We start from the raw sequence: 23077 nt of genomic DNA on the forward strand, positions 1-23077 counted from the left end.
GGGGTCAGCGAGCTCAAAAGATTAAACTTGTTTGACCCTGCATATCAACACCCAGAGAGGCGCTGCTGCGGGGCGCTGCGTCCTGGTGACCTGAAAGCGGATCCCTGGTCGGGGCGCAAATCACCAAGGCACCTCCTCGCCAGCCCGGGATACCCGCGGGCCGTCTGGCCCAAGGCCGCCCTCTCCTCCAAGCAGTGTTGTAGTAACCAAAGGACCTTTCAGTAACAACGGGCTCCTCCACTCGAAAATGTGTTTTCTTCACTTGCAACACTCCTAACCCTGCTGATTTAATGAGCCCCAAAGGGCAGCCTCTACATAGCTTACTGAATTCTAATTAGATAATTAAGCCAGACAGCAAAAATCTTTACTTTTGTTGCTAGAAAATGTAGGCTGGTGTTGTATCATGCGCGACTAAAATTCCTCAAGCAAAGCTTTCCCAAGCACTTTTCAAAATAAATAGAAGTTTAGTGCCAAACTCAGAAGTTAATACCTGCTTTGGTCAAGTTTCTGGGACCATCATATGGTATATATGCATTTTTTTTAAGAATTGAGAGAGAATAAATACAGGGATCTTCATTCATGCAGGCACTGAGTAGCTAAATATTTATTCGGCACCCCCTCTGTGCCAGCCACAACTCTGCGCACCCAGTAGTGGTAAGGTCTCCTTGAAGTGGTGATTTCAATATTTGATATAAACTAATAAGAAACACAAGAAACATATACATCTATAATTTAAGCTAAAAGAAATAGAAACCTGTCAGCCTTTATTTTTCATGTTCATTTACCCTGACCTCACTCTTCCATCATGGGTAACCAGTCAGACACATGCATTGCATTGTGCACCTTTTATTTTATATGCTTTATGACTCTTTCAACTGTGGACAGATTTGCAAAGCAAAATGAAAATTATAGTTTCCAAATCCATGTCCCTTGTTCTCTTTGAGAATAGGAGCGACAATATTTCAGATGAGAAAGTAAATCCAATTTAGATACTACCTTTTCTTCTTCTTTTCTTTCTTCATTCTTCATTGATTTCCTCAGTGAATCAATGGACCCTGTTGATATTCCCAAAGCAAAATTTTGCCCAGTTGGTGCTAATTGAAAGCCTCACAGAACAACACTAGGCTGTTCTGCACAATGGCAGGTACCAGATGGAAAAGTGAAACACTCCAACATCTGGAAATTTCCCAAACAATTGTTCCACCTGAACAAAATCTATGAATTATTACAAATGAGGTTTTAGCTTTTAACCTGAAAGTGTGTTTTTATAATAGTTAGTTTTAGGGCTGGAAATACAATCTTGGTGATCCTACGATGATTTCTTCAGTTCAGCTTTCTCCAAAAGGAAGACATAGATTAATCAAGGTGGACTAGGACAATGACATTATAACATTGATTATTTTGCTGTCTTCCACTGCAGCAAGCTGAAAAGAGAAGTGGGATGTAAGGATGAATGCAGTCAACCCCCCTCCAGAATGGGCCATTGTGCCATTTTTCCTCTTCTGTAAATATCATAAGCCATTTGAGAGTCACTCACACACACACACACACACACACTTCTTAGAGATGTGCTTAAGTCAATTGTCAAAAATGGAACCTTATCTTATTACATTTAGTGACAATTTCCACTATAGAATTTACTAAACTATCTTTTGAACTGTATACCATCCTAAATGGGGCAATTTTTGCTTTAAAAAATAAACAGCAACTATATTTATAAGGCTTAATTTTACTGACATCAAAACTCACTCTAAGGTTGATGAGAATCCACAGCGGGGAGCTCTCCAAGGAAGACCCTGTAGCCAACTCTCAGAATCTGAGTGGCAGAGCGAACACAGAACAGGCCTGAGAGAGGCAAGGGCTGAAATCTGAGCCCCGAGTCATAGATCTGCATGCTGAGCAGAGTCATGTAAGTGATATAGGAAGCCAGGTGCACTGTCCTAGGGAAAGGGACCATAGAAACAAGACCAAGGAAAGCAGATGGCAAATTAAGGTTAGAATTTAGGCCCAGAAGGGAAATGCAATGAGAATGAGAAACCCAAGCAAAAGCAAGGGAGGCAGATGACTGTGAACACTGAATAATTAGGCTGCCACAATGAGGCAAATGTCGCATGGGCGGTGCGAGCTGCATTCCAAGCTGAACGCAAAAAAAAACGTCTGGTTCAAACTATTTCCAGACCCTACTCACTGATGAGAAAGCAGCCCCTCCCATCCGGCCTGCCCGGCTCCTCAGTGGTTCAAAGTGCAGGCAGGGCTCTAGCTGCAGCAGCAGACTCTCAGCCCAGCTCCAGAGTCTACTCTAAAGCCTTTGGGCTACGTGTCTTTTGAGTTTAGAATTTTCAGATATTACGAAGCATGCAAAACTTGTAATGGATCTCCAAAGGGATTATGTTGAGACAATAAAGCCAATCACAAAAGTTCATATAATGTATAATTCTATATATATAGCATTGTAAAAAATGACAAGATTATAGAGATGGAGAACATATAAGTGGTTGCCAGGGGTTAGGGAGCTGGACAGTGAGGGAGGTGGCTGTGGCTATACTAGGGTAGCTGGAGAGATGCTTGTGATGAACTGTTTTGCTTCTGACTGTCACTTGAGTCATGCAAACCTCTATATGACAAAATTCAAGAAACAAAAGTGAATATATGCAAAACTGGTGAAGTCCAAATAAAGTCCATGGATTGTATCCATGTCAATCTCCTGGCCATGATATTGTCCTATAGTTATGCAAAATGTTACCACTGGGGGAAATTAGGCGAAGGATATACTACCTGTATTATTTCTTAAAACTGCATGTGAATTTACAAGCCTCAAAATTAAAAAAAAAATTAAGGAAATGTTAAAAAGCAATAAAGTTCATATTCAGAATATTATGTAACAATCTAAACAGTGTCAAATACATTAATATTTCTGCAGCAAAGTGTGTGACTATTCACACCAAGTGAATGCAGATTGTAAATAGACTTCTGTCAGCTTGGGTCAGGTTTTATGACCACATGAGTTCAGGTTTAGTCAGGTATTGCTGCCAAAGCAGCCATGAAAGTACTTTAATTTTTCAGAACTTTTTGGATTTGGAGCTGCAGATAAAGAGTTATGACTCCAAGACCCACTTTGGTCAAACAGAGGAAGGCCTGGATGGAGACCCCTGACTTATCTGTTTGCTGTCTTCTGTTTCTCTTCATTTCATATTCTGCAAAGAACTGGGGGGTCTGCAATTTTTTCTGTAATACTTCCATCACCGAAGTTTTGACAAAAAGCTATTTTGGTGCATCCTTTTGAGAAGTTAGCCAGCAAGTCCTAGAATTGAAAATGATGGAAGGAGGCTCTGACAGAAAGGCAAGATTAGTATGGAATAGTGGGACATTCCTGAGCCTGTCCAAGGATTTCTCCTTAGTATCACTTTGCTATTTTACTGGAAATGAAGAGTCTAGACACTAGAAGACCCTGTATTCAAAAACTGTAAAAACATACATATAATCAATATGCATAAATTTATAAGTAACTAGCTGACATCATCTACCACTTTGTCTTATGCATCTCTCTGTTCCTTCTCACTAGGATGGGATAGAGAAGTTTACTCCTATCTGAAATACGTGACCACATGCAGATTCTTCATAGGTATTTTCAGCATTAAATGATGATAGGTATTCAAAATGTGCAGTGGATCTCACTCCAATTAAATTGAAATTCAAACAATACTGTAGGAACCTAATTCATTCACCTTTATTTGAGTCTTCAGGTGTTATTCTGTTCTGTGCTATTCCTCACACTATGGTCAGAATTATTCTATGGAAATATAAAGTTAACTATAGCACTCTCTTTTGGAATCCTTGCTACTTAAAGAACAGTGTCTGACATACACGTGGTCAGGAAGCTCATGAAAAGATACTCAACATGGCTAATGATTAGAGAAATGCAAATCAAAACTACAATGAGGTTTCACCTCACTCCAGTCAGAATGGCCATCATCAAAAAATCTACAAACTGTAAATGCAGAGGAGGATGTGAAGAAAAGGGAACCAGTACATTCTTGGTGGAAATGTAAATTGGTGCAGCCACTATGGAGAACAGAATACAAGTTCCTTAAAAAACTAAAAATAGAGTTACTGTATGACCCAGAAATCCCACTCCAGGGCATATAAACAGAAAAGATGAAAACTCTAATTTGAAAAGATGCACATGCCCCTGTGTTCACAGCAGCACTATTTTATTTTATTTTATTTTATTTTATTTTAGGGCCATACATGTGGCATATGATAGTTCCTGGGCTAGGGATCGAATCAGAGCTGCAGCTGCCGGCCTATGCTATAGCCACAGCAACAAAGGATCCAAGTTGCATCTGCAACCTACACCACAGCTCACCATAATGCTGGACCCTTAACCCACTGAGCAAGGCCAGGGATTGAACCCACATCCTCATGGATACTAATTGGGCTCTTAACCTGCTGATCCATAATGGGAACTCTATAGCAGCACTATTTAAAACAGCCAAGACATGGAAGCTACCTAAGTGTCCACTGACAAATGAATGGATAAAGATGTGGTACATGTATACAATAGAATATTACTCAACCATAAAAAAGAATGGAACAATACCATTTGCAGCAACATGGATGGACTTAGAGATTATCATTCTATGTGAAGTAAACCAGAGAAAGACAAATATGATATGATATCATATGTGGAATTTAAAAAATTATACAAAAGAACTTATTTACAAAACAGAAATAGACTCATAGACATAGAAAACAAACTTATGCTTACCAAAAGGGAAAGGGGAGGATGGAGTGGTATAAATTAGAAGTTGGCATTAATATATACACACTATTATATATATAAAAATAAACAACAGGGACCTACCATATAGTACATGGAACTATACCCAGTATCTTATAATAACCTATAAGGGAAAAGAATCTAGAAATGTGTGTGTGTGTATAACTGATTCACTTTGCTGTATACCTGAAACTAACACTATCATAAATCAACTATATTTCAATTTTTTTTAAAGTGGGAAGGGGTGGAGAATAGTGTCTGAGCTCACTAGGGTGAAAGCAGAAGCCCTTGACAATCTGGCCACAGCTGATCACAGTGGAGAGTCACTTCTTTGTGCTCTGCTCATTCCAGGCTGTTCCCTGCTACATTAAGGACTTCCCATTTTCTGAATAAGCCACATTTCCTCACCATTATGCTTTTGCACACGTTCCTCTCTTGCACACCATTCTCCTTTATCTTGTAAGGTGCCATTTTTCTCCCAGAAGCCTCTAGAATCTCCCCTTTCCTCTACCCAACCTTGCCTAGATAAAGCACCCAGGTTCACCTCTCTATCGAAGCACTTATCAGGCTATATTGGATTGTTATGCACCACAACATGAGAAACTGAATTACTTCTACTTCCCCAGAGCTTAACTCAATGTCTGATACAGGGTAATTCTTCAATCAGGCAAGTAGGCAACCAACAAACAGTATTTTTCCTTTGATAAATGGACAAGCAAACTAGCAAGTGTAGATCTACCCAAAAAAAGGTCAAATAAAATATCATACAGCTTGTTTAGCTTTAAGACTAACAAGTTACGTAAGTTTTCTATAACTCAGTTTCTTCAACTATTAAACAGGAGTAACAGAGTTCTTGTCCATCAGTTAGACTAAATTTGCTAATGCATACGAAACAAAGATAACTCAGTTGAACATACAGGAAGCACTCAGCAAAATGTTAAAGTTATAAAGAACAGAAATGTTAAAGTTATAGAGTGCAGGTATACCACATGATGCAGCAATCCCACTCCTGGGCATATATCCAGACAAAGAATTCATTCAAAAAGACACATGCACCCCTATGTTCACTGCAGCACTATTCACAATAGCCAAGACACGGAAACAACCTAAACGTCCAACCACATATGAACGAATTAAGAAGAAGTGGTAAATAGACACAATGGAATGCTACTCAGCCATAAAAAGAACAAAATAAGGCCATTTGCAGCAACATGGATGGAACTAAAGACTTTCATACTAAGTAAAGTAAGTCAGAAAGAGAAAGACAAATACTATATAGCACTGACATCTAGAATCTAATATATGGACAAATGAACCCATCTACAGAAAAGAAACAAACACAAGGATCTGGAGAACAGACTTGTGGTTGCCAAGATGGAGTGGGAGGAACTGGGAGTGTGGGGTTAGTAGATGCAAACTGTTGCATTTGGAGTGGATAAGCAATGAGAGTCTGCTGTAGAGGACAGGGAACTATATCTGATCACTTGTGATGGAAGATGATGGATGATAGTGTAAAAAAAAAAGAATATATGTATATGACTGGGTTACTCTGCTATACAGCAGAAACTGACAGAACACTGTAAATTAATTATAATTTAAAAATTAAAAAAAGAAAACTTTAAATATACTTTCTATTCTCTAAGTCGGAGAGCGTGACATGTTCTTAAACTAAGACTCATTAAAGAAACAGTATTATTATAAGCAAAATTTACAAACACCAACATCAAATTTCTTACCAATTATCAAAAGTCAAACTGCACTGTGTTTTAATGTCAAACATTATTTTCTTCTTTTTCAGCAAAACCAATAACCACACATGCTTTTATGGGCCTTCGGCTAAGAAGAACATTCAATTACTCATTGAGAGGTTGGCCTTTCTGATAACTGTACGATTGCTAATTCTTTTCTACAGTTTATGACTTCTATTTGAATAAAGTATAGGTTATTATTCATTCATTCACAGATCAATTTTTTTTTGAGCCAACTACTAAATGTCAGGTAATGTGCTAGATACTGAGAAAACACTGATGAGCAAAACAGTCACATTCCCTGGCCTCACGGAAATTACAGTCTGAGAGTAACATGAATGCAAGCATCCTTCCTCCTTCTTACAAGAGTGAGGTCTCATGTAAAAAATAATATAATAATAGGGTTAGGGAGAAATCAGAGCTGAAGAACCCATAAGTTTCTAGGAATTGCATTCACCTGCAAATAATAGAAGCCATACTAAATAGCTTAGACATATTTTATTCTTTCACGTAAAATGATGTTCAAAAGCAGGCAGCCCAGAGTTTGAAGGACAGCCCTACTCTGCTCAGCAGGGACCCAGGTTGCATCCATCTTTCTGCTTTGCCATCATGACTTCCAGCCTCAAAGTCACAAGATGATTCCTGAAATTCCAGCCATCACATCTGCTTTCTACAAAAAGGACCAAAAGCACAAAGGGCAAAATGTGTGAAAATCCCCACCCCATGGCCACTTCCTGGCCATCCCTATAAGAAAGAAAGGGAAGTGGATGTTGGATAAACAGCTAGTGGTCTCTACCACAGCTCAGGAATTAGCGCCCAGATTATTCACTGGCCTTCAAAAGGGGTCCTGATTCTGTCAGTACAAACTAGATGGGGATATAGTCTGTCTGTTGAAAGAAAAAGCAGGAAAAAGTAAAAAAAAAAAAAGGGGGGGGGAGAGGAATTATGGTATGCAGGAGGCTCAAATCATGAAAATTTGGGGGTTTTAGTGAAGAAAGGGCTTTTGATTCCAGTCCATGAGCAAAACAAAATTGACCATTAGACCTGCTTCTGGGGTCAGGAAGTCAAAACCATGTAACACAACCATGATCAAAAACCATGTAACAGAGGGCTACCTTTTGGGCTGAGGGAGAATAATCAAGATGCTTGCAAAACTGTATCTTCCCTCCATAAGTAGAGAAGGGCTAACGAGGTTGCTGACTGTACTCCCACGCCCCTGGCCAGCCCTGCTAATTACATAGCAGGCAGTCAGTAAGTACGTGTTGAATGAATTAGTCACGGCACACTTTCCCACTGAGGCTGGCCATGCCCTCAGAATCCCTCTCCCACATGCCTGCAGGCAGCCACTACCAACAGACCAGAGACATGATGAGATGGGGGAATCTGCCAGCCTCACGCGAAAGTGAGCCTGGGCCCAGCAACCTGTCTGTTCCTTGGGAGCTTCAGTATTTATCTCAGTTCTTCCATATTTCTTTGAAAATGCTTTTTAGCAGGGAAATATAAATAGGGCTAAGAGTAGATAACGGAAGGGAATTTTTCCTTCTTGGCACAGAATATAAAGAGGGATAGTGGTAGTTAATGCCTCAGAACCAAGTAGGGTAGAGGAAACAGGATTCCTTCTGTGAGAAAATCCCGAATTTAATTAAAACGTGAGGAACTATGAAAACATCTGCCTTCCCCACATGCACTTTTCTCCTTGTCGAGTTTGTGTGTGTGTGTGTGTGTGTGTTAAGAGAGAAGAAGGCTTCTTTATAATTAGAAAACCTCATTTGTCATTTATTCTAGATAAATGATGGTCTGTTAAAGATGATTCTCTGAGGAGATAAGGAAGAAGTGAGCCACCCAAAACATCAAGAAATACTAGAGAGAATTTCTAGTATTAATTCATTCAATTAATAACATTTACTAAGTGACTCATAAATGCATAGTACTGGTGTGGGGTTGCTGTGGTAAGCTAAACTGTCATGGTCTTTGCCCAACAGGGAAATAAGAAAGAAGCCATTAATCAAATTACCATGTTTATGATTTTGTAATTATAAACTGAATTAAGTGCTCAGAAGGAAAAGGGACACAGTTCTATGATATCCTAAAATAAAAACAATTTTATCTGAAAATAAAAGAGCTTTCATCTGAATGTACATGTGACCAGGTAGGGAGGAGGGGATGTGAAGATTCCAAATGCGGGAGCAGCGTGTGCAAAGGCCCTGAGGCAGGAAGCAGTGTAGCTTCTCCCACAACCTGGAAGAAGGCCTGTGTGGGTGGAGTAAGGACAACAGGGGCAAGTGGTTTGAAAGGAGGCTGAAAAACGAGTAAGGGGCACCAGCAGGGGCTTGGGGACCACAGGAAAGATTTAAATTTTCATCTTAACTGCCACAGGAATCCATCAAAACACTTTAAGAAGTAAGCGACATAATTATGTTTGTGCAGCATGGGTACCTGTGTGGCTTGATTCTAAGAGGCTCTATAGCACCAATGTAGTAAATTGGGTTACTAAACACACCAACAGAGCAAATAAAGGAGTGAAGTTTTTGTTCAGATAAAATGACTCTGGCAACAGCATGAATGATAGGTTAGATAAGGACAAAACCGGATGCTAAAGAGAGGAATGTGAACAACTGAAACAGAATGCACAGGATAGAATGGATATAGGATGCATTTAGGCAGTGAAATGCACAGATGGTTGGAGGGAAAGATTAGAGTGACTCCAGGTTTCTGGTCTGGATTAAGTGGGTAGATGATGTTCCTAGTTGCCATAATCAGAAACACGCCATTTCTTTTTTTAAAGTTTATACTCTTATAAATGTGCTTTATTTTATTTTCTATTTTATTTTCTATTAGAGTGTAGTAGATTTACAATGTTGTGTTAGTTTTATGTGTACAAGTGAAAAAGAATGTGAAAAAGAAACACACCCTTTCCAATTTCACCTACCTAGCTCTGCCCTTTTTGCCGAATTAACAGTCCTCATTAAGCCTATTTTTTCAGGGGTAAAAAGGGAATAATAATAGAAGCTACCTCATATGCTTGCTATGAGGTTTGGACAAATGCACATGTATGTATATATCTATTTTATGCATAAAATTAAGTGATAAAGTAAAAAAGCATATGACTTTTGGTAAGAATAACAATGAAAAACATAAAGATCATAGAAACATAAAATTACCATCTATATTTTTTTAAATAATTTTTCTAAATCATACAATCACACAATCCAAAAAAGGGAACTTAGGTGAATAGTAGTTTGATGAATACCACCAATAATCACAGACAGTCTGCAAAGTCAGATACTAGCATCACAGTTACTGTGAGAATTAAATAACTATGTATCAAGAGGAACAATGGGGGGACAGAGTAGGTGCTAGTAAAGGCTTTACAGCACTGTGTTGTTGATTAGAATAGAAGAGCTAGTGCACAGAGCAAACTCTGGTGCAATGGTTAAAGCACCAGGGACACATTTATTTGCACACCTTCGAACATCACCTTCATGCTAGATAAATTCCAAATCTCTGTGAGAGCCTCACTTCTCTCTTAATTTATATTCCTACATCATAACTACCTGATGGAACATCTTAAACCCAAATAATCTAGAATCAAAATCACATTTCCATTCCATTCCTTTTCCCATAAACATAAATACCTATTTGGTTAATGATAAAGATCATGGGGACACACTTCATAGTAGTTGGCAGAGAGGCCAAATAAAAAAGGGAAAAGTAGAAAAATGGGGAAAAGACTGAGAAAAGAAAAAGAGGAAAAGAAAGGTGCATGTGAAGTAAGAGAGAGGAAAATGTTGACTTTCTTGACAGTACCTAAAAGCATTAAATCAGGGAGTTCCCGTCGTGGCTCAGTGCTTAACGAACCTGACTAGGAACCATAAGGTTGCGGGTTCGCTAACTGGCCTCCCTCAGTGGTGAGCTGTGGTGTAGGTCACAGACAAGGGTCAGATCCCACACTGCTGTGGCTCTGGTGTAGGCCAGCGGCTGCAGCTCCAATTAGACCCCTAGCCTGGAAACCTCCATATGCAGCAGGTGCGGCCCTAGAAAAGACAAGAATAAAATAAAGCATTAAATCAAACCAATGTTTTAGCCCAGTAAGATTTAATGTCTCTGGCTATTTTTTACTGGGAATAGTCAGACTCTCAGTGGACTGACTGACCTACTCATCTATCCACTTGACCAATATTTATTGATCAACCATTATGAGAACAGCCTTTGCAGGCATCATCAGAAGGAAGGAATAGACTGAGCCACAATCCTTACCCTCAAGTTGCTATTAGCTTCTCTAAGAAAAAAAAGATAAGTTATCCAAAAAAATCACTGAAGTTCAAACTACACTGAAGTCACTGACGTTACATTCGCACATCTCCCGATGGTGTAAAGGTAAGTAGATATACTGTTCAGCGACTCACATTTGGAGTTTCTCCTTGGATAACTCTAAACAGAATGACACCCAATGAATGTTTACTGAATGCAGCAATGAATAAGTATGGTGGCTCAGTCCTCCTACAGATTCTCCTTTGTCCACTTCTTTCTATTCACTATGGAGACCACAGTTACATCCTGGCCTTATGAGACCATTTTGGGTTCTACAAAATAAATTACATCTATTAGGAAAACAAACTAAAAATAATATCTTTATTTTACCTGTCTCAAGTTTGAGGTCATCACAACTTCTTACAGTTTACATTCTTTGAGGCATCTAATTAGAAGCATTTCACACGTTTCCTGAGTTGGCAAAAGAATGTAACCCAAAGAGTTAGGCAACAAGCTTCCTTTAAATTAAACCCTTGAAGAAAACCTCCAGTAAAGCCAGGTTACATTTTATAGAAACTGTTTATTTATTGGACTTTGAGAGAATCTGATCATTAACAGTTGTAGTAACTGAACTATCTTATATGTTAGTTGCAAGGTAGCATCACAGATTAGATTATTTAAGAGTGGGATTTAGGAATCAGATTGACTACTTTCAAATCCCAGCTCTACCTCTTTCCTGCTGTGTGATGTTGACAATATTAAACTTTCCTTGCTTTGGCTTTATCATCTTTTTTGTGTGTGCTTTTTAGGGCCGCGCCCACGGGACATGGAGGTTCCCAGGCTAGGGGCTGAGTCGGAGCTACAGACACTGGCCTATGCCACAGCTACAGCAACGCCAGATCCAAGCATTGTGACCTACACCACCGCTCATGGTAACACCATGCCGGATCCTTAACCCACTGAGTGAGGCCAGGGATCGAACCTACGACCTCATGGTTCCGAGTCAGATTCATTTCCACTATGCCACAATGGGAACTCCTGGCTTTATCATCTTTAAAATGGCAATAAAAATATCTATCTTGTAGGACTATTTAGAGAATTAAATGTACATAAAATGTTTGACAAAATACCTAGTATCTAACAAGTTTGCAATAAATATTAGTTATATGGACAGAGATCTTCAAATTAAGTTTATAATCTACTGGAGAGAAAACTATGCAATGCACATTTATGATGTTGCTCTAGATGAATGGGCAATGTATCTGGAGCAAGCAGTAGAGAATGAGTAATTCTATAGGGGAACTCACAAAAATTTGAGAAGAGGCGGCCTTTGATTCTTCTACTCAAGCTGTGTTCACACACATAATTCCATATGAATATTTTTACAATGTTTATGTAAAGTGTTATAATGTTTAATTCTGTTTAATCATCAACATATGGTCAATTCAATCAAAACAGCTAAAACTCTGGTTTAAGGACTAAAATCTGATATGCCTTCTACGTTTTCTTTTCCCTCATATAGGTCTTACTCCTTCCTGCCCTCTCTTCTTCTCCTCCTCTTTCTTCTTCTCTCCCTTTCCCCCTCCATCCCGCTCTTCTCCTCCATAGGACCCTTAGAGTCTTCAGCATGGCACTAAGCCTTTATTCCAGATGTTTCAAACAAAGATGATCATGACAAACTATTGCAGCAGGTAACTGCAATTGCTTATCTGGCTTCCATGTTTCATCCTTGGAAGACAGAGCAGACAGAATAGAATTAAAGTGACGCACCTTCGATAAGTCCATTTTTATGGCATCTTCTCCTACCACTGAGCCAATCAAATCTGGCTGTTCTCCTCACTTGAAAATTATAGGATGTGGTAGGCTAAACACATATCCTCCCTCTCCTTAAAGAAATCTGTGTCTTAATCTTTTAATCTCTGGAGGCTGTGCTATCTTACTTCTTTTAAAGGGTTGAGGGGAGGTGTCCTTGCAGACATGATTAAGTTAGGGATTCTGAGGGAGGGAAATTACTCTGGACTATTTGGGTGGACTTTATTTTTTTTAATTTTTTTATTTTTTTTTTTTGTCTTTTCGCCATTTCTAGGGCCACTCCCATGGCATATGGAGGTTCCCAGGCTAGGAGTCTAATAGGAGTCTAATCGGAGCTGTAGCCACTGGCCTACACCAGAGCCACAGCAACATGGGATCCGAGCCGCGTCTGCAACCTACACCACAGCTCACGGCAATGCCGGATCGTTAACCCACTGAGCAAGGGCAGGGACCGAACCCGCAACCTCATAGTTCCTAGTCGGATTCGTTAAGCACTGCACCACAAGGGGAACTCCTTGGGTGGACTTTAAATGTAATCACATGTACCCTTACAAGAGGGAGGCAGAGGGGGATTTTACACACACAAAGGAGGCAACAACATGGCCACAGATGCAGAAACTGGAGTGACGCAACCAGGAGCCAAGGAATGCTAGCAACCACCAGAAGTCCCTCTGAACCTCCAGAGGGAGCACAGTCCTATTGACACCTTGATTTCAGCCCAGTAAAACTGACTTTGCACTTCTGGCATTCAGAAATGTGAGAGAATAAGTTTCTATTTATTTTAAGCCTACCGTCTTATGGAAATTTTATGGTGCCACCGGAAACTAATCCATAGGGTTTGCAAGTGACCTTTGCTTAAAAACTTGCACGTTTTCAAACCTCCAGACTTTCACCCATTCAAAGGTGAGTTTTAAGTCACTTGGCCTTACCTATTTTATTCTTTGCAATGATACTCCAGCTCCTAATGTTATTATTCATTTTCCTATTTGCAGCACTCATTGTACAGCAGTATATTTCCCACTACTGTGATCTGCATTCCCCCTTGGCTACCTTGGCTTTGCCTCAGATGTTCTAGTTAGCCAAATCCCTCATGCACAACCTATCAACGTATCTGGAATTCACTCAGGCTTTGAGTGACACCAGGCTTCTTTCAGATAATTTTGAATGATTTCTTATCACCTTCTGATCCTGTTTAAAATAAAAACATGATTAAAAGTCAATGTCCCTATGTCTTAACTTCTGAGTTCTTTTTCAATCTTCTGAAAATGTTCTGGGCTAAACTACCACCAAATAAATTCCTGGCTCATGCATTGCCAAATCAATTAAGGCCCAGAATAAGTTGAAGATTAGTTGTCACATCACATTTCTCTAACCTTCCAACCTGAATCAAAGTAAAGGATAAATGAAGTCCTTCTGCAATCTAGTAGAGCACCCATCATGAGCCATCCGCAATAAAAATCAGTGAACTCAGTTGTAAGGCTTATATGGAATTAGGTGGTGCTTTAATGAACAGGTCAGCTCAGAGTAGATAATATTTCATGACGAGTTTCATGAACAAAGCATCAATGACTACACTTTAACAAATAATTTAAGTATTTTAAATCCAGATCGTGTTTTTATTGTAGGTTTATCTGGAAAAAATAATCCTTGTAATTCCTATAAGGTATAACCTCAAAGTTTTTTTTAATGCAGTGATGAATACCAAGAATGAAAGAAGTCTCCCACCAAGATTCTAGAGGCAGAGCTTAAAAGACAAAAAAATACTTCGTGCAAGAAAAGGTGAGACTGCTTTTAAAAGTTCAAATCATGTAATTCTATTCTTTTCTTTCCTTTCTCCCTCCCCACATATGCACGATGTAGCAAATAGGGTCATTTGCCTTTGAATAGTCTGAATCTTAATAATGGACACATTGAAGAAATGACCACATGATCTCGTCTGTATTCAGTTAATTAGGAGTATTCTGCTAGTGTGCAATGTGCAGAACCAACCAGCTGTTTGACTGCATTTTTCCTTAGCAAACAGTGAGCTGGAGCTGTAAAAATGCATCTTGAGGCCACATTCAGTGAAGGAACTACCTAGGGCAAGATGGCTATTCAGAGGTGAAAACAGTAATAAACCATACTTAGAATGTGGACTTTGCTCCTTAATTAATTTTAAATTAGAATTAAATAGTTTTATACAGATGAAAATAGACCTAAGGAAAAATATTCTAAATATTAAAATTATTTGTGAAAATACAGATGAGAAAATGAATGAGAAGAAGAAAACTCCTTGCTTAGTGGAAAATTATTCCACCCTTCTCTATAAATCAAGATTGAAAAGTAAGGTATATTATCCATAGCAATAAACGCTGGCTAATTGCTCCTAAGGCCATACATATTTCCCCTCAACAAAAAGGTCCTCTTAGTAAACACCGAATGTCCAAAGCTGTTTTTGTTTGTTTGTTTGTTTGTTTTAAACAGCATCTATCTTTCTACAAACAGCAAACTAATTACAAAGAATCCAGAGCTCACTGGCGAGGTGCAGCTTCCTACATAGAGGGCCTTATGTGTTTCCTGGACCAGAATTAAGAAGCTCTACTGCTGAGACAGCAAGCTTGCTGCTTTCAAAAGTGAAGAATTCCACACTCTGCAGGATCCCAACTTCTAAGTAGTAGTTACCTATTTCTTTTCTCCCTTGCATTATAAGTACAAAATCTGACCTTCCCTAACTTGAATTTTCAAAAGTGAAAGGTGGAATTGGGACGATGAAAAGTCAGGTGGTGGACACTGTGTCAAATGAGCTTCTAAACATGCAGGACTTCAGAGGAAAGAGGAAGGCTTCTGTTTGGGGTTTTCCTTCACATTCTACATCTGAATATCTGAGGCTCATGTATGCAGATTTTGCCACTAACAGTTTTCTACCCATATTCCTAATTTTTCTTGCAAGTCACACCAGTTCTGGGTCACCCATTAATTTCAGTTAATATTAACAACAACCAAAAAATGCCCAAGAAGGTATTCAATGACCATTCAATTGGAATCCCTCCTTTTAAAGATAAATTACAAGTCTTGGGTTATCATATAGTGAGTTTGTTGATGACATACCCAGACCTATGGTTCACTAAGTGATTCTGATTCCTCCCACCTCTTTCCAAATGCATAATTTTTCCTTGCCAATGTCCTGAAAGTATAAGAGACACCAAAGGAATTAGCACTCCATCTCTAGAATCCTTCCAGAGCAGTGCATCCAGCTTGCTTACTTAGCCCCCTTCACCCAACATTCTTCCTTCCCTCTCTTCCCTGTTTCCTAAGACTCTCTCTCAACATGGGCCTTTGCATCTCCTCCAAGATGTGCTCGTTCTAGTTTTCTCCCTCTGGCCTACCACAAACACTGTGGCTTGGGGTCCCCACCTCCCAAGACCCCCGCAGGGCTCTGTTTCAGAAAAGGGAGCCTCTCCAACACAGGAAAATTCCTCTGTGACCCCTACTTTGCCTTGCTCCCCTTGCTTTCTGTTAAAATACCTGTCACTGTACAAAACCAAATCAAAACTTAAGTTTTGCCACACAATTTCAACAAAAACATTGGACACACTTGATACTTACATGCCAGAAAATTCAAAGTATTAGCCATTGGGCTCGGGGCTGAGTACCCTAACTTTGCAGACAGTTTGCCTATAAAACAGTTCTCTTCTCTTGGGGCTTCTTGTGTTTGCATTAAATGCCAATGAGGTCATGATATAAACTAGAAAGGATTTTAGGAACCAATACCACTGCATCAATACCACCATTGCTGAAATGAATGGGGGAAATTACACAAAATCCAATAACAAGGTAACTCAGATGGACTGTTGTGCCTCTCAGGAAGAATGCCTCAGGGGAAAAATAACACACGCACATTCACACAAGCAACCCAGGCTTAATTAAAGTTCCTTCTTTGTCAGCCTTGTGTCTCGGAAGTTTTCACTTCAAATATAGCAGAATGAACCAAATGCCCTTTTCTTTGTCCTGTAATTTCTCTCAGCTAGTCTGTCAATAAGCAGACTGGGTTTTCAATCTGTTTACCCTCCCACAGCCTGACCAACTGAAGTCTAAAAAAAAAACCAAGCATGTTTTTACCACTCCCACCCCTACCATTTCCCCCCTCTGTGCAAATGAAGCTCGCATCAGTTCTCGTCTTGATAAATGTCCCTCTACATCCTACATATCAACCTTTAAACCAATTTAGTCATCTGTCCTTTAGGCATCCCAACTCCTCCACACACTGTTCATTTCTAAGTGATTCCCCAGCACATCTCTCTCATCTCACCCCTTCCCCAAACCAGTATCTTAAGGTCATTACAAAGTAGACACAAATGGTATTACCATACGTGACAGCCACTCTGAATGACACTGGAAAGAACAGCCATGCAGATCTATCGATACAGAACACAAAACCTTAAGTTAGACTTTATTCAGTGACTAGGGTAAATATTACTAATAACAATGCAGTAGGAACAATTTAAATGACTTTAAAATTTTTTTATCTATAAAGTCTGCTATAAATTATAATATACATTTGGTTTTAGTCTACTAAAGCAGCATTTATTATAGAGAATTTATCAAATGAAATATTAAAAATTTTACAAAACAGTGTGGTAAATAAATAGCTACCATTTATTTAGCTCCTGGTACCTATTAAAACCAAGCAACGTAAATGTCATTTTTTTCCCCTTACATTCATCCTATAAAACAGCTGTTATTGGCTGCATTTTTATGAGATGCAGAATAAGAAGTGGCTGAAGGCCACAAAGCTAGCAAATGACAGGATGAAGATATGAATTTGGTTTTTTCAGATGCTAAAGCTCAGGCTTTTCCAAGTTCGCTATTTCCCAAAGGTGCCTGACATCTTCAAACAGAAGAGGAAGTTTTAAAGGAGAAATGACATTAGGATATTCACCTCTTCCTTATACGCAGCATGAAATCTTATATCAAAGTACTGAAAACCTAAAATTTTACAAAATCAAACGTTTTAACCTATGTGTTCATACTGCTTTAATAATTCGATGCATCAAGATTTAGCGTGCCCCTCTGTCAATTCCCAAAACATGTGTAGCATGGCTTAGAAAAAAAGGTATCATACTTCAACTACAGCAGCTACAAATGATCCATTCAGACTCATGGAGAAAAATCAATGCTTCTCAGTTAAAGCCCAAGATATTTCAATTCTGCAGAGTCCATTTTCTTGACTGTATGTAGACGTCCTTGGCTAAGAAAGATGTACATGTGTATCAAATGCTGAAGAAAAGCAATACTTGTTCTGGAAACTGTGTATGGGGCATTTTAGGGGATGGCTTGGAAGGATGGAAGGGAGAGTCAGGCAATCCAGGTGTAAAGCGAGTCAGTGCTGTGGATTTGCCACTGTACGTGTAACACCCATTTCTGCGACACAGACAAGGAAGTCCTCTCTGATAGAAAAGTATCTGGCCCAATGGTCCATGAAGAGGAGCTGAATTCTTTCTCTGGGGAGCGCTGTGCTCTTTGTTGACTTATCTTGCACTCCCAAGAGTTAGACTACTGACTTTAAAAGACAATTTTGTCTTCAGTCTCCAGGAGATCACTATAGGCACACTTTTTTTTTTTTTTTCTCCTTGAATTCTGACTTTGTATTTAGAAGTATAAATGTTACCACAGACTTAGAAAAAATATCCCACGCAGGGACAACAAAAACATGTTTATGCAACAGCTTCCTCTAGATCTTAAAAAATAAAAGGTGATTTGAAACAAAAGGGACACTGAACATCTTTAGTAAGAATTAGAATTTCTCTCGTGAAATTACTTACCATTTTCTTAATTGGCTGTATTTACCCTGATATGTCAAGTCCTGTGTTTGAATGGTTTCCTGTGACTCTTTAGAGGTAATGCTCTAATAACAAGAGCCTATGTGTGTCACTTTATATTTGGTGAGAGAATTGTTCTTGCTCTAATTATATTATAAAGGGGACAGCTTCATTAACCAAAGTGGCAGAAATAACAAAAGCATCTAATACTTATTCCACCTGGACATTTCACAAAGCTGAACAACGCTTTCCTATTCAAAAAAATGCCTCTCTAGTGCATTTATTAAAATGAGCTCTCAACAAAACCATTGACTAGAGAGAGAAGATAGCCTCAGCTGTGTTAAAACTTGATTTCCTCTGAGTACCAAATAGCTTCATAAATATTTCAGTACAGAGAACAGGGGAAAGCATTGAGAAATTAGAAAGTATGTCAGTGTCTGCAGATTTAGGAATAGCCACAAATGAATCGAGTCAGTTCAGACTTAAAGAGCACCTACTGTATACTAGACTACTGTCAATGCCAGTGATTGAAAAACAAATAAGTTTAAACTTTCAAAGAGTCCATGGGGCTCATGGATGAAACAAACACATGAATAAAAACTTAAAGATACATTGGCAAGTGCTCTGGTAGAAGCAGGGACAGTTTATTGAGATGTAACGGCAGCTTCAACATCCCTGTTTTGACTCTGCCATCTGTCCCTGTGCTAAGCGCTGTCATCCATGTTATCTCATTTAATCCTCACAACTAGTGATGTGATCAGCTATTATGAAGTGCTGAGAATTTCTTCATTCACCAAGAATTTAGTGAGTACCTACTTTGGGCTGAGCACTATTCTATGCATTGGATAAACAGTGACAAGACAAAACTCCCCACTTTCATGGTATTTTCACTGTCTTAACAAGGAACAGAAAATGGAAAAATAACTATATAATATATCAAAAGATAGTGAGTTTTATGGAGAAAATTAAAATAAAATATGAAAAAAAAGAGTGATGAGCAATTATAAACAGAATGAATATCAGGAGGCTTCATCAAAAAAGGCATCTGAGCAAAATCCTGAAGGAAGTGAGGAAGCTGGCCACACTGAGGGAGTAAAGAGCTTGCTACACTGAGAAAGGGAGGAAGAGAGCCTGACTAATATCTGAAGAAAGGGCATTGCAGACAAAGACAATCATAAGTGTAAATACCTGGATGCAAAGCATGCCACCCAGCAGATTTAGAGAAAGCAAGGAAAGTGTAAAATAATGCCACTTCTATAAAATTATATGGAGCATATTTAGGGAGATATAGGAAAAAAATATTCACTGAGGTCGCCATGGCAATTTATCTGAGTGGTAGGATGTCAATTATTTGTCTTCAAATTTTCTGATTTGTGTGAATGGTTTCCAAACGAAGAATATTATTTTGTCACCAGGAAAAACAAACGTTTTTTCCTTTATGGAACAAAACTGAATTAGCATATATTCACACTGGAATTTAGTGACTCAAGAGAAACTGCTCAATCTCTCTCTCCCCACTCTTCCTAAGTAATAAACACCCCGATTTCAGGGCTCATTCACAACTACTTCAGCAACAACAATCTTCCCCAGACTTTTCTGTAGCCACGGCCATATGGGTAGGTTTACCCTATGGAGTGTATGTGAAAGGATTATGGATGATTCTACAGGATCTTAAGGGAAGGGCAGCTTCAGCTTTTCTTCCTGATGCTGGCCTGGAATCAGACGAAATTTCTGGTGTACAAACATTCTCTTGGAACATAAGGACAAGGATCATGTCCTAGAGATGTCACAGACAACTTCATAAACTACCTACCAGGCCTTGACGTCCACCTTCAGACTTCATTCATGGCAAGAATAAAATCTTGTGCGTTTAAATTACTCTTACTTTCATTTTTTCTGATATGTGGGGCTGAACCCAATCATAGTTAACATGGAATATCAAGCAGCGCTCAGCCCAGGTGTTCTCAGCGTACTCTCAGCACTCGCTTCATTCTGCTGCAGGAGCCCCTTGCACAAGGGAAGGAGATTTTGGAAGAATAGACCCTTGAGTCTTGTGGGCTGAATCAGAATTTGAGGCAGCCATATAATGTCATGTGCTAGAATAAATCTTCAAAAGGATAAGGATCAACTAGAAGCAATGAAAGCTAACAGAGTTTACTAACAAGTTAAATTAATATTTTATAGATCAGAATGGCCATCATTAACCACTGTACAAATAAAAAAATGCTGCTGGAGAGGGTGTAGAGAAAAGAGAAGTCTCTTACACTGTTGGTGGGAATATAAATTGGTACAACCACTATGGAAAACATTATGGAGGTACTTCAGAAAACTAAATATAGAACTACCATATAATCCAGCAATCCTACTTCTGGGCATATATCCAGATAAAATGTTCATTCAAAAAGACACATGCACACTATGTTCATAACAGCACTATTATTTACAATAGCCAAGACATAGAAATAGCCTAAATGTCCATCAATGGATGAATGGATTAAGAAGATGAGGAGTTCCCGTCGTGGCGCAGTGGTTAACGAATCCGACTAGGAACCATGAGGTTGCGGGTTCGGTCCCTGCCCTTGCTCAGTGGGTTAACGATCTGGCGTTGCCGTGAACTGTGGTGTAGGTTGCAGACGCGGCTCGGATCCCGCGTTGCGGTGGCTCTGGCGTAGGCCGGTGGCTACAGCTCCGATTCAACCCCTAGCCTGGGAACCTCCATATGCCGCGGGAGCGGCCCAAGAAATAGCAACAACAACAACAACAAAACAACAACAAAAAAGACAAAAGACAAAAAAAAAAAAAAAAAAAAGATGAGGTACACATATTCAACGGAATACTACTCAGCCATAAAAAAGAACAAAATTATGCCATTTGCAGCAACATGGATGTAACTAGAGATTATCATACTAAGTAAAGTAAGTCAGAAAGAAAGACAAATACCATATGATATCACTTTTAGTGGAATCTAAAATGTGACACAAATGAACATATCTACAAGACAGAAACAGACTCATGGACATAGAGAACAGATTTGTGGTTGCCAAGGGGGAGTGGGGAGGGAGTGGGATGGATGGGGACTTTGGGGTTGATAAAGCTATTACTTTAGAATGGAAAATCGATGAGGACCTACCGCACTGCACAGGGAATTATAGCCAATCTCTTGGGACAAAACATGATGGAAGATAGTATGAGAAAAAGAATGTATGACTGGTCACTATGCTGCAGAGCAGAAATTGCCACAACATTGTAAACAACTATATTTTAATTTAAAAAAATTTCAAAAAACCAAAGCTTTCCTTTATACTCGAGAATGCTCAATTAAAAAAAAAATCCTAGTAATAATAGCCAGAAAATGTATAAAAGAGTTACATAAAAATAAATAAGAGGACATGTGCAAATTTATAAGAAAATGATAAAACTTTTACAAACATAAAAGATGACATAAATTATGTTCTAAATAAATGCTCCTTACTCGAAAAGCAATCACAATAGAAAAGACTTGAGTGTTATGAAAAATAAGAATAATAAAAAGGCCCTTCCCTATAATAACCAAAGATACTTACAGGTTCAGTACTTATCAATGCATAGATACAATGCAGAAATTAACACATAGATTCAAAGAATACAGTCCAGAAAGTGATCCATAAATACATGGAATTTCAACTTAGAAGAAAAATAATGGACTGTTTAATGACAGTTAATGATAGTACAAAAAAAATCCAAATGGAAGAAAATAAAATTAGATCCTCACCTCACCCTGAATATTCAGATAAACATCACAATGCTTACAGTTCTAACTGTTACAATAAAAAAAACCTGAAAAAACACTAGAAAAAAAATTACAAGGAAAGATTATAACTAGAGACATTTCCAAGTAAAATGACTTTCCAAACAAGACAAGAAGCCATTAAGGAAAGTCATTAAGGAAAGCAATTGCAAACAAGACTATATAAGCTTTGATTCTTTGTGAAAAAGTTGCCACGAATACAACTAAAGGACAAAAATGAAACTGAAGAAAATATTTGAAAACTTGAGGAAATACGAGAAAAAGAATATGTGTGTGTGTGTATGTGTATATATATATATATATATATATATATATATATGTGGGTCCCTATGGGTCCCTATGATGCACAGCAGAGAATATGAGGAAATATGAGAAAAAGAATATGTGTATTCACAAAAAAGAATATATGTATACACACATGTATGTGTATATATATACACACACACACACATGTATGTGTATATATATATACACACACACACATATGTGTGTATATATATACACACACACACACATGTGTGTATATATATATATATACACACACACACATACATATATATGGGTCCCTATGATGCACAGCAGAAATTGGCCCAACACTGTGAATCAACTATACTCTAATTAAAAAACCTGAAATATACAAAAGCTAAATTCCCTAATATATACAGAGTTCCTTCAGATCTATCAGGAAAAGACAAAAGTAAAGAATATAAATATGTAATGTTCCCAGAAAATAAAAATTCACAAACTTACTAGCAAATACACAAGACATGAAAATTAAAACATAACAATGTTTTACATAATTAAATTGTGGAGGCTCTGTTTGTCCAGCTTTCAGATCCTTTTCCAAGTGAATTATTCCATGTGTAATTGTAGGTTTTTCTGTGTGTGGGAAAAGATGTGT

General features: G+C 38.5%; 1 long non-coding RNA gene across 4 annotated transcripts in view; it reads right to left on the minus strand.

Annotated features, from left to right (window-relative positions):
- LOC146401031 (uncharacterized) overlaps positions 1-23077 on the minus strand; it is a 244697-nt gene that overhangs the window by 144698 nt on the left and 76922 nt on the right. Inside the window, exon 1 of one of the 4 annotated variants that reach the window (XR_014813323.1) lies at positions 1750-1818. The exons of 2 other annotated variants lie outside the window; for them this stretch is intronic. This is a non-coding gene — a long non-coding RNA (uncharacterized LOC146401031). Of the gene's footprint in view, positions 1-1749; positions 1819-12810; positions 16986-23077 lie in introns of those variants that run through there. One more of the 4 variants, XR_014813322.1, reaches the window with a different exon arrangement.

Source organism: Sus scrofa, chromosome 8 (genome assembly GCF_054392235.1).
Source record: "Sus scrofa isolate SSC_HxYL_T2T_F1_AM1 chromosome 8, Sscrofa_HxYL_maternal_Yorkshire_Landrace_v2.0, whole genome shotgun sequence".
NCBI classification, from domain to species: domain Eukaryota; kingdom Metazoa; phylum Chordata; class Mammalia; order Artiodactyla; family Suidae; genus Sus; species Sus scrofa.